Genomic DNA, 13,760 nt, shown 5'->3' with positions numbered 1-13,760 from the left:
CCCTCGTATTTTTTGGCGAATGTGCTGTAAGATTGCACGATAGATTGGCTTACTCTTTACCGGCTCGAAATCGGTAAGGATGCTTTCAACAGCGTGCACCCATGAGACAAACATTGTTGGGTTACCATTGAAAATTTGTAACTCCTTTACGGAGTCAGGAAGCCTCGAGATATCTCTTAGCTCCTCCTCAGTTGTTGGAGCTCGGGGTTGAACGTGAGCTTCCACCGTACTTTGAGCAGGAGTAGCAGCTTCTATCGAAGCGACCCGGCTTTGGAGTGTGTCCAAGCACGATACACGCCTCTCTAAACCATTTAGTTGTTCCATGAGTGCATTCACTGCACCCGTCAAATTCGTCACCGTAACTTGGAGTGAATCCATCCTGGAAAAGCTAAGACGAGAAGAAAAACAAAATATACAACGGTTACTTACAGAATCTCTGTTAACATTAAAACTTTGATTTTCTAGCCCTTGGCTGTTTAACTTTTTTCCCCACTTTCACTTTTGTAGCCCTCGGCTATTTAAAGGAAAATTTATTTTTTTTCTTTAGAACTTTTTTCACTTTACTTTTGTAGCCCTTGGCTTATTTAAAGGAAAATTTATTTTTATTTTCCCTTAGAACTTTTTTTTTCACTTTCACTTTCGTAGCCCTTTGGCTGTTTAAAAATTATATTACACTCTTTATTAAATTTTTCTTCTCCTTTTTATTTGTAACTTTTTTCTTTCACTTATTTTTGTAGCTTCTTTAGCTTTTACACTTTAAAAAATTTTTTTTATTTTTAGCGACTCTTTTCACTTTATTTTCTAGCTCTTAGCTAATTCCAACTTTTTTGTCACTTCACTACTGGTCCCTGCTCGGGCGCCAGAAAAGGACTTTCAGTCCAATACACTAAAAAAAATTAAAGGGCCAACTTGCCCTGCAAATGAAACACTAAAGGATCAAAATTAGAATTTACAAGGTTTATTTACTACAAAGGTAAATGTTACAAGCTACGGTTATGTCCACTACGCAACTGCCCCCTTGATGTGCGCTGCAGGCCTTTATAGGTTTGGGTCGTTCCGCTGCCTTCAGGTGCGCCGCGTCTTGGTATGCTGGCTCCGCCCCTAGCTTCCCACGGTTGGCATGCACTGGTGGCATGTGCAAGTATTTCACAATCGTGTGAAACATAATTTGCTGACGCTGCGTCTGGCTCCGTTCTTAGTGCGTTAGCATTAGTACGTGGTACCTGATATGTAACTGGCCTTGACTTAGGGTGTTGGGTTGTCCTATAGAATAACAGCGATTATGCTGATGCAGCGGCACGTGTATCGGTAAGGTGTGGGAATGCAATATGTTGGGTACCGCAGCGTGTTAACTTGCATGCGTTTGTAAGCTAAAAGTTGTTTGTAAGATTGTTGTTATTTTTATTGGGCGCGCGTTGCCTGAGCGCACGGCACGCACGGCACGCACGGCACATTGAAAAACAAGACGGTGAAAAACAAAGAAGTGAAATAGAAACAATAGCAATAAACCACACAAGAAACCCACGAACTACCAAAAGCGTCTCCATTCAAAATCGCGTAGCAAGCGCAGGAGGTTTTGCAAAAATTATCCCCCTGGATTAGTTTCGCACTAAAGCAAGAAAATAATATACAATAAATATGTGCATATGTATGTACACAAATATCTATGTACATATGTACATAATTTACCCTTAAACTTTTCCAAATAGTCACCACAAACAGATTGATTGAAGGATTTTCGTTAGCAATTTTGTTTGCAAAACGCTTCTGTTCGGCACGTGCCAGCACTTTTTGTTAAGCTAATATCAAATCAATGCCTGCATCTAAAAACACACAAACATATTATATGTGTGCGTTTGTGTGCGTGTGCTTTTTGGGAATGTTTGAATATTTGTATTTTCTCAAGTCCACAAAATAGAGAGGCATAAGTGCAAATTGCCGGTTTAGTTGTGTAATCGATATGGCAATAAAATAATGCAACATCGCTCGCAAATAACGCACTTACACATGCACAACAAAGTATATATAAATACAGTATAACTTCTCCTAACGGACACCTTTATCAGCCCTACAACTCCCTTGAGCGGACATTTTTTCAATACCTAATCTTAGGTATCGTCATTAGTTGGAAGTTCAGTGTGGCTTTAGACCTGGAAAGTCTACCAACGACCAAATATTCATCGACACACACCATCTTTTCGTCGACTTCAAAGCTGCATTCGACAGTACGGAAAGACGTTACTTGTATGCCGCGATGTCTGAATTTGGTATCCCCACAAAACTAATACGGCTATGCAAGATGACGTCGCTCAACACCAGTAGCGCCATCAGAATTGGGAAGGACCTCTCCGAGCCGTTTGATACCAAACGAGGTTTCAGACAGGGTGACTCGCTGTCGTGCGACTTCTTTGACCTGATGTTGGACAGCATCGTGCGAGCCGCAGAACTTAATCGCTCAGGTACAATTTTTTATAAGAGCGTACAATGATATTGACATCATCGGCCTTAACAACCGCGCTGTTAGTTCTGCCTTCTCCAAACTGGATAAAGAGGCAAAACGAATGGGTCTGGTGGTGAACGAGGACAAAACGAAGTACCTCCTGTCATCAAACAAACAGTCGGCGCACTCGCGTATCGGCACTCACGTCACTGTAGACAGTTATAATTTCGAGGTTGTAAAAGAGTTCGTCTATTTAGGAACCAGCATTAACACCGATAACAATGTCAGCCTTGAAATCCAACGTAGAATCTCTCTTGCCAACAAGTGCTACTTGGATAAGTAGGCAATTGCGTAGTAAAGTCCTGTCTCGTCGAACAAAAACTAACACTCTACAAGACTCTCATCATGCCCGTCCGCATGGCGCAGAAGCTTGGACGATGACAACATCTGAAGAAGCGACGCTTGGAGTGTTCGAGAGAAAGATTCTGGGCAAGATTTTTGGACCTTTGCACGTTGGCAACGGAAGACATAGACATAGCGCAGCGAATAAAGATCCAGCGGCTACGTTGGCTCGGTCATGTCGTCCGAATGGATACAAACGCTCCGGCTCTGAAAGTATTCGATGCGGTACCAGCTGGTGGTAGCAGAGGAAGAGGAAGACCTCCTCTGCGTTGGAAAGATCAGGTGGAGAAGGACTTGGCTTCACTTGGTGTGTCCAATTGGCGCCGGTTAGCACGAGAAAGAAACGACTGGCGCGCTTTGTTAAACTCGGCCAAAATCGCGTAAGCGGCTAAGCGCCATTTATCGAAAGAAGTTATCGTTTATGTGGACACCTCTCTTGGACGGCAACTATTGACTGACGGTGAGTGCCCGCCCAGGAGAGGTTTCACTGTGGACACACACATATGTACGTTAAAAACAATTTAAGTCTATGATGTATACAACATGTGCTCAGTGACATTTTTATTCTTCCTGAACAACACCTCCTAATGAGTCGCTGAAAATTAAAACAAATGGCGCTGCTACCTCCAAAACACTTTTTATAAAGAAGGATCTCTCAACTCTTCGCTCAATTTTCTAAAATTTCTTCGATTGATCTGTTAAATATTTTTAGTGAGGTGTACAAATGCGGGCCTTGTTTTTTCTTACATGTAGAAAATTTTAAAGAAAAAAATTATGAAAAATCAAAGAGAGCTTATAGCAACTACAAACTTGCATTTTAATAAACTAAAATGTAATAAGGTATAAAACTGTCTTACACTAACAATTACATTCACAATCCACTTGATTATGCACTTTTTCGAGCTTAACTCCCAAGCGAGATTTCCCATACAAAATGCACTGCCAAAATCCAAGATTATAGAATAATCTTAGATTATCATGAGATTCTATGTCCAACAGATGATGACAGGAATTGAGAAAAAGAAGATAACGGTACCATTTTCCGTACAACCCTCTGTTTCCGATGTTATCACTAATTATTATTACGAATGTACTCACTCCAAAATCGACAATTCTGCTTATTTACGTATATTGACCAAAATTATTGATCCAAAAATGAGCTTCGTCGCTAAACACAATTTTTCGATAAAAAAGTGGATCTTCGGCCAACTTTCCAAGAGCCCATTGACCAAAAGTTCTGCGTTGCGGTAGGTCGTCCGGCTTCAATTCTTGCACCAGCTGTATTTTGAAAGGCCTCACACCTAAATCCATTCGTAAAATTTTCCACATTGTTGAGTAACAGAGGCCCAATTGCTGCGAACGGCGACGAATCGATAATTGATGGTCATCATTAACACTGGCCGATACAGCTGCGATTTTTTCTTCAGTTCGCACTCTACGTGAGCGTGTTAGTGGTTTGATGTCCAATAATGTAAATTTGGTTCTAAATTTAGTCACAATAGCTCGAAAAGCCGCTTCAGTGGGTCGATTAAACTGACAATAAAATGGAAGAAGCGCGCGATAAACTTTCTTAACAGAACACGCATTTTTATAATAAAATTCAATGATTTGCAAGCGTTGTTCGTTTATGAGACGATTCATGGTTAAATTATAGACCAAACTTAAGATGTTTGACAGTGAAACAAAACACGAAATCTGCGTCAGCTGTTTAAACCAACTGTTTTAAAAGATAATAGCTAAAAATCATCCGTTATACACATTTATTGTTTATCATTCTCGAATTTATTACAATTGAGACTGTTGAAAGCCGAAGAGTGCTACAACAGCTTTCTTCAAATGCAAACATCTTCTCCTTCGGTTAAATTTTTATTGCTAGACAAATTTCTAGCTCCCATAACTTGTCGTACCTCGCCTACAAGACGCTTTGGCCTGTTATTGCTTATTATAAAAATTAGTATCGAATGTTTTGCAACTTCATAGACGTCGTTTACGGATTTCCTCCAACTGTCTATTGCTATCAACCAATTGCTCAATTAAATTAACTATTGCATCTCTTTGCCTTATTTCCGTATCGTTAGTAATAGTTGAACAAAAACAACATTAAAATATAATATTGCACCGAATCAATTTTTACGAAGAAAAACCTTGCAAAACCATCCTATCGCACTATGGTCTGAAATTCAAATTTGTTGGCATAAATTAGAAGGAGTGGTACTAGGCCATTGAAATTTCGCATACAGGTTATATATGACTTAGTTAAGAAAAATTCCAAGAATGGATGAAATCGGTCATTCCCCAGGGGTACCTCCCTTGGACCTATAGTAAAAATTTTTGAATTTCAGCCCCAAAAATTGCGATATCTTAACGAAAATTGGTAAATATGTTATTCTCGTAATACGCATCGACGATACCAAAAATTGTTGAAATCGGCCAGTCCCTAGGAGTACCTCCCTTGGACCTGTAGTAAAAATTTGGTTTCATAAAATGAAAAATTTGCATATGATAGGCAAAAGTGGTCAAATAATTTTATTATCCAAATATTTATATTTACATATGTTTTTACTGAAACCATTATTTTTGTAATAACATTAACTGTACATCTGAAATGAGAGAGAAGTTACAGAATTATTAAATTCACTTAAATATAATATAAAAAGTTATATGTGCCAAGCAAATCATTCGAAATCACAGTCTTCCGTTCTCCACAACGTCTGCTTCCGGTATATCGGAATCAGAATTATCCGAATCGTATTCAGATCCCCCTGGAAAGTGGTTGAAAATTTGAAGCTCACTTGAAGGTGCAAGCAATTGTATTACTTCTTCTGGTAGCTTCTCTCTTTTCCGATATTTTTCTCTAGCGGATAAAGACAAGCTGGAAAGAAGGGAGTCTGAAGAATCCATTGCTCTATTGAAAACATCAGTCATATTATTTTTTCTTGATGCATTTTCACCAAAACAACCAACAGGAAATACGCAATTTTTTATAATCTGTGAGCCGTGAACTAATATTTTATGAACTGTTGCTGACATTGGAAACCATAAATATTTTTCCATGTACAAGAAGGCAGTTCTTTTACAAAAATCTTCAAACTTTATGGTATCTATAGGATACTCGCAGGAAAAAGCAATTAATACAACTCTAAAGTTATTCAAAATGTCTATATCAATATTTGTAATTAAAGAAAAGAGTTCCAAATTTTTAAAGGCTTTCCTGGCAGTATTGCCGTCATTTGATGTATTTGGGGTATTTATCTTTAAATCTATTAACCATACGATTACATTTTGAAAGGTTTTCGCTAACATATGCTAATAAATTTTGCATTTTTTTTCTTATTTCATCTTTTTTCTTTAAACTTAACTCATTAGTATTAATTTTTTTAAAAACCCAATCCAAAATAACATTAGTTTTGCGATCGCCCTCTATCCAAACTCCAAGCATATCTTCGTGTTGGAATTTAAAGGTTGCTGAAAATTACAAATATACTTAAATGGGGCAAAAACGGGCAAATATTACATGTATGATTTTAAAGAACATACCCCAAACTTCCACCGAACATAAAAATCTGGAACAATACGGGACAATACACACAACTTTCACTCCACAGAACACAGGTTAATACGAAATTTTCGGTTAAAAAAGCTATTAAACAAAACTCCACACTATACAGATATGACACAATAAACCACATTTTTTTTCATTAAGTTAAATAATAGATACCTTTCTTATATTCTTCCATTATAAATTTATTTCTTTTTTTCCTTCTTAACTATTATCGAACAGCTGTTTTCTTACAATATTTTACTGAACTGTTTGTTGTTGCTTCAGAAGCATCATGTTTTACAGCTAATATTTAGAACAGAGTTGCCATATCCAAATAATTTTTTGTATATTTTAGACCACTGAAATGTCTCAATTAATACTGCGTACCCATTTTTTTGAAATAAGAAAAAAAAATTGGATTTATGCCAAAATATTTGAATTTCAGACTATTGTGCTATAGCAAGATTTATAATTTTTGCAAATGTCGTCGCACTTCAAGCATATTTGACACTTGTAAATTAGGCAGCTGAAGTATACAAACAGACAAGCGTTGGCGCGCGTAAAGGTTAAAATAAAGATTAGATCACGCAAAATATTTTTTATTTATTTAGTAAAAAAGGTATTCAAAAAATAAATTGGATGTTTAATTTTGGGCCACCTTGTATACATATGTTAAATATATGTATATTCTAATGCTAAACTCGCATAAAAGAAATGAAAAACTCAGTCCAATCCGAGGGTGTCGCATTTTATTATATTTTTCGATCGACTAGCTTTGAGAAAATCATGCTTTCCGATTTCTAAATAACAAAACAGCCGGTGTAGGCTTGATCCCGATTTACACACGGAAGCATTTTATTCATGAGAGAAGGCCGAACGGGGAAGAGAGAGAATTTTCTGTTTTCCCTACTGGCGGCTCGTTTTGTGCTTCTTATTCGTATTGTCAAACTTAAAGTTGGCTGCAAAATAATTACATATTGACGGTTTTTCCATTCGTTTTCTTATTTTATGTGAGAAAGTTCTGTGTTGGTATCCAATCAAATGGAAGGAATTGACGATGACAAACATCACAACGCTGCTTGGGAAATACAGGATGATTTTTGGTAGTTAAGTGGATATGATTTAAAAAACTTGTGCGGCATGTTTAGGTTGAATTCTTCAATTTATGAAAATTAGAAAAATCTCGACTGCATGAATGCGAGAAATGTCAAAGAATGCTAAAGAAATAAACTTCAAATATTGCCGAAAAGATTTTTTCCCGTGTGACCGCGAATGAACATCAAAAGCGTCAGCGCACTTGAACGTGTTTTTCCAAATTTAATTTATTCCTAAATTATTTCAATAGCATTGAGCTATTTAAAGGTTAGGTTGGGTTAGGTTGGGTTAGGTTGAAGCGTTTGTCCATTGTAGGACACACTCAGGCTAATGGCCCATTGTGATGCCGCGTGGGGAACTAGCCCCTATCCCTCCTGAAACCAATTTGTGCTATTCAAGAATTTCGCAAGATCCTTAATTTCGACAGAGTTGAGGTCTTCTAACTCGTTGAAGAAATGTCCGCCCAAAATGGCGAGTCTACGTCTGGATAGAACAGGACAGTGACACAGAAGGTGCGAGATCGTCTCTTCCTCGTCTAGACAAGTTCTGCAGAAGTCGTGTGTTTGCACACCCATTCTCTGGGCGTGTCCCGTAATAATATACCGACTAGGCAGTACCCCGTAATAACTGATATCAGCGTGTTAAGACTATGCTTATCTCTTCTTAGTAGAAGTTCTGTGCGTTTAGCATTGAGAGTCGGCCACATCTGTCGGGCTATTTTGCAAGTGGCTTCGTTACGCCAACTTTCGTTCGCTACTCTAATAATTTCCTCGCGGATACGAAATCTACATGTTTGCAAGGGTATATCTATATCGTTGTCTATGTACTCATCAGTCAATTTGGTACCGATTTTCGCTAGTTCATCGACTCAGCAGTTCCCCTCAATGTCGCAATGGCCAGGAACCCATGCTATCATTAGATGAAAGGATTCAGCCATCTCGTTAAGAAATGCGCGGCATTTCATGGCTACCTTGGAGGTTGTCGACTGTTTTGTGAGGGATTTTATCGCCGCCTGACTATCAGTGAAAATGTAGATATCATCTCCAGGTATCGTATCATACTGTACCAGTGTCACGGCTTTCATTATTGCCATCAGTTCAGCCTGAAAGACACTACAGTAGTCGGGGAGCCGAAAACTGAAGGAGATCCCCAGATGTTCGGAATATACACCTCCGCCCACCCTGCCATCGAGCTTTGAGCCATCTGTGTATACATGGATGGACTCGCACTGTCTTACCACGTCCCGTTCCCACTCTTCCCTGGAGGGTAGGAGAGTCACGAACGTTGTACTGGCAAGTATAGTCTATTTAAAGTACCTAAATAAAAAAATTGTCAGGCATTTTATATTTCCAGATACGTTCGTTGCTTGTTTGAGCAAGTTGCCATTACAAATTTTCTTCCACAGTTATATAGTAGAAATGCGCAGCAAGCGTTAACGAATTTTTTTTTTGTTCTGTGCTTTTTTTTTTGGTATTCCTCATCCTGCGCCAGAGCGTATGTAATATTTTTATGCTTCCAAGTTTCTTTCTTACCTTCGGCAAAACTCGATTTCTATCGAATAGCTAACTTGCAAAATTCTAACAGACGCGTAGAAGTGGCAATAGAGACAGATTTCAAGGCTGCTGGTTTATGTTTAGGTGGCAGTAAAAGAAGAGACCACAAATTAAGTTCGATACTAACGTTAAAGACAGAGAAAACCGGGCTGATCAGAAAGTTTTGCAGTCCAATGGCCAACACTTCGACCTAAAAGATCTTTTGTGTGCTACTACCTGACTTAGCAGTAGTTATCTAATTAAGAAGTGCCAGAGGAAATTAATTTTTTTTTCACATTTTCATACTCGCCTATTTGTACTTGGAAAAATAAAAGTCTTGTGATTTTTTTTAATTCAAATTTTTGTTTTTGTAATTGTGTATATATATTCAATTATATTTAGTTATACCTGTTTATTTTGATCTTAGCCTAAATCATCAATTTTTACACATATATTTATAACTTTTTTCACATAATAAGCACGTAAGTGTATTGTTTACTTCTAATAAATTACTTATAAATACTAAATGTTACATACATATATAGAAATTACATATACAAGCTACCATACATACAAAGTGATATTCTTATACATGTACATATACATACATACACGTATTCTATTACAAATATTTATTTAGATTTCTGATTACAATATTTTTAAATATTTTTTCATTTTATTACATGCCTTGTTAAACTTAGTTAAAGTAATAGGTTTTGCTATTCTTGTTCTGTTCTATTTTTTTTTTTTTTTGTTTTGAAAATTCCACTGCGACTTATAAGAACTGAAATTCTGATGGAATATGAAGCTCATCTTTTTGTCTCTAACAGATATTTATAATAAAAAAAGGTATGTGATTTTTGAATTAGATTTGCTTTGCAGTGAAACAGCTGAATAACTCGGGGAGCTATATTAGTTTTTGCTACCTGACGGCATTTCACAACTGTTTACAAATGACTTACATACACTCGAGTATCGAGCCGTCTAACAGTTTTCCTACAAATTTTAGTATTGTTTTTTAGTGTTGTCTGAAAAATTATTATTTTATATACTTTTTGATTTTCTGTTGATTTTCTTTTTGTTGATTTTTCCCGTGCCATTTTCCTGTAATTGCAAACTATATATATTTTTGTTTTTTTTTTTTTGATTTTCTTGTTAATTTTTACAATTTCTCCTGCAAATTCTCTACTCTCTCCTTCCCTTATTAACGCTTTTTAGTGTAATATCACAAATTTATTTTTAATCGCGTTCGCTTGTAATGTTTTGAAATTTATTCGCTAAATTTCAGCTTATTAAGGCTATGAAAATCTTTTGTGTGTAAACTACAATAAATATTTACAAAATAATTAAAATTAAAATTTAATATAGGTATATTTTTTTGTTTTCATATTTTACATTAATAGGAAACGAGAGGCTTGCTAAAATTTACAAAAAAAAATATTTTTTACTTTTTAGTTACAAATTCATTTCTTGTAATTAATTTCTACCATTTTTTTTAACTATAAATATGTTTTCTTTACATTTTTACATTAACATATTTTACATCTAATTTCTCTTCGCATGAATTTGAATTTTGTTCATTTTTATTATTGCACAATTTGGTAATTACTACTAAATAATTTTTCGGTTTTTCAATTAATTATTTTCATAAGCTTCCATATGTATGTATGTGTGCGTGTGCGCATATCTCTAAGCGATATCATTGCACAACTTTTGTGGGCTGTAAAACAGTCAATTTCACGCACACTCAAATCTATATACACACATACATACATACATACACGTACATACATATTTATAGTAAAACACAAAACACATTTTTATTACATACAAATTGATTATGCCGCAACATTTATTATTATTTAATTAGACTTTTGATCATTTTTATTTCTTTTTCATATACAAATTTTTATTATTTTTTTGTTTTGTTTTTTATGTCTTAAAAAATGTTCATGATTTCACTGCATTTTAGGATATTTTATATTATTATGAAATTTGTTGTTTATAATTACGGACTTACTTTTTTATAGCATTTTTATAAATTGTGGAAAAATGAGTTAACATTTTTTTATTGCATTCAAGTTTATTATTACGGTTATTTATTGTTTTTAGTCTAGCAGCAAACGAAAATGGGGTTTTGCATTTGCACAACAAACTTTTGTCTTGAGAATTATAAAGAAGCCACGCGTATTTTAAGTAAAGGGTGTTTCAAAATAAGATTTTCTTGTCAGTTCCACTAAATTTTCAAGGTTTACAATTGAAGCCGATACTATTTGAAGTTAAGTTATGAGTTTTGAGATAAGCGACTGTTGGGTTAACGAAACCCTATTGATTCTCGTACATGATTGTCCAACGCACAAAAATTATGAAAATTCGCCGACATAGACCAAGTAAATGAACTAAATTTGAAAATAAATTATCGTTTCTTTGGCCCTAAAATCCCAGAAATGAGGAGTCCCGAGTTTCGGTATGGATTTGGGGCTTCTGACGACGAAAATGTGACCTTATATATTTTGGCTTGAGTGCTTTGATTGCGGCCCGCTTTTGCTTCCAACAGCAGGACGCTAAATCGTGAAAAACCACATTATAGCGGGAAAAATTTTCTAGTCAAGATATTTCGCATAATTATGACCTTATTAATATAAATTTCTTGGCTGCTTTGTGAAATGTTAAACCTCCTCGAAAAGTATAGTGGTGCTGTTGTTTGAAAGGTGGAGCTGCAAGCGCTTAGAAACCGCGGTGAAAAACCAATTTCATAGAATGAGTAAGCAGATGGCCTTGTTAAAAATATTATTTTCCAGCATGCGATAGATTACACTTTTGGTTTTTTTTTTATCGGAATACCACGAATAACAAAATATGGTTAAAATGATTTTTCATTAACTGAAATTGCGACTACTTCTTGGAATACCCTCTTTTATTTTTATTTTATTTTATTTTGATTTATATATAGATATTTTATTTTTTTTACATTTAACCTTTTCACCTCTATTTTAAATTCATTAATTTTATTTTATTAGATTTCATTTTATTTTTTTTTTTTTAATTTTTCTTTTATATCTTTAATTTTAAATTTTTATTATTATTACTTTTCATTAAATTTTATATTATTTTACTTTTATTAGTTTATTTTTCTCATTTAATTCAATTTAATTTCATTTTGCATTATTTTGTCCCATTTTATTTTGTTTTATTTATAGTTTTTCCATTTTAATTAAATTTTATTTCATTTTTTATTTTACTTTATTTTTTATTTTACACAATTTAATTTTTTAAATTATTAATTAAGTAAATTATTATTAAATTAGCTTACCACATTTTATTTTAATTTCATTTTATTTTAATTTAATTCACTTTATTTTATTTTGTTTTATTTTTTTTCATTTTTTCATTCAATTTTTTTCATTTATTTTATATAATTTTATTTTTACATTTTGTTTTTAATTAAATTTAATTTAACTTTTTTTAATTTGTTTAATTTTTTTTCTTTTTATTCCATTTATTTTATTCATTTTATTTTCATATTTTTTTTTTTAATAAATTTAATTAAATTATTTTTTTATATTATCTTTTTTTTCTTTTCTTTTTATTTCATTTATTTTATTTTATTTTTTTAAATAAATTTTATTTTTATATTATTTTTTATATTTATTTACCTTTTCCTTTTTTTGTTACAATATATTTTTTTATATTATAATATCTTTTTTTTAACACGGTTTTTATTTATTTTTGTTTTTCTTGTTTTATTCAATTTAATTTCACTCTATATTATTTTGTTTCATTTTGTTTTAGTTTGTTCGTTTTTCATTTTTTTTGTTGTATTGTATTTTTTATTTCATTTATTTTAATTTATTCATTTAAGTTTTCTTTGTTTGTTTAATTTCTTTTTAATTTAATAATTTTTCAATTTAATTTGATTTAATTTTTTTACTTAATTTTTTGTTTTTTGTCTTTTATTTAATTCATTTAATTTTTTAATTCATTACATTTTATTTTATTGATTGGTTTTATTTCACTTTTTATTGTATTTGATTTGACTTCTTTTTATTTTGTTTTCATTTATATATTTTTTATTTCATTTTTATATTCGTAATTTAATTAAATTTTATTTTAATTTATTTTATTTTAATTTACTTTGTTTGCTTAATTTCTTTTTAATTTAATAATTTTTCAATTTAATTTGATTTAATTTTTTTTACTTTTTTTTGTTAGGTTTTTATTTAATTTATTTTATTTTATTGATTGGTTTTATTTCACTTTTTTATTGCGTTTGATTTGATTTCATTTTATTTCGTTGTCTTTTATATTTTTTTTAAATTTTTTTTTATATTTTTTAATTTAATTAAATCTTATTTCTTTTAATATTTTTTTATTATATTTAACTAAAGAAATTTTAACTTTATTTCATTTTTCTGAATTCACTTTAAAATAGTTTATTTTATTTTATTTTATTCTAATCTTTTATATTTTTTTTTATTTAATTTGATTGCATTTTATTTTTTTCTAGTTGTTTTACATAATTTTTTTAATGTAAATTAATTTCATTTTATTTTAAATATTTTATTATATTTAAATTTTTTTTTTACTTTATTTGTTTTATTTAATACAATTTAGTTTCATTTTATTTTTTTTATTTTAATTTATTATATGTTATTTCAATATTTTTTAAAATTTAATTTAATTTTTTTAATTTTATTTCTTTTCTACCTTTTTCGATTGAATTCGTCGTAATTTCATTTTAATTTCAATT

The sequence above is a fragment of the Anastrepha obliqua genome, chromosome 5, assembly GCF_027943255.1.
Source record: "Anastrepha obliqua isolate idAnaObli1 chromosome 5, idAnaObli1_1.0, whole genome shotgun sequence".
NCBI classification, from domain to species: domain Eukaryota; kingdom Metazoa; phylum Arthropoda; class Insecta; order Diptera; family Tephritidae; genus Anastrepha; species Anastrepha obliqua.
The sequence above is the reverse complement of the archived record's forward strand: the minus strand, read 5'-3'. Positions refer to the sequence as shown.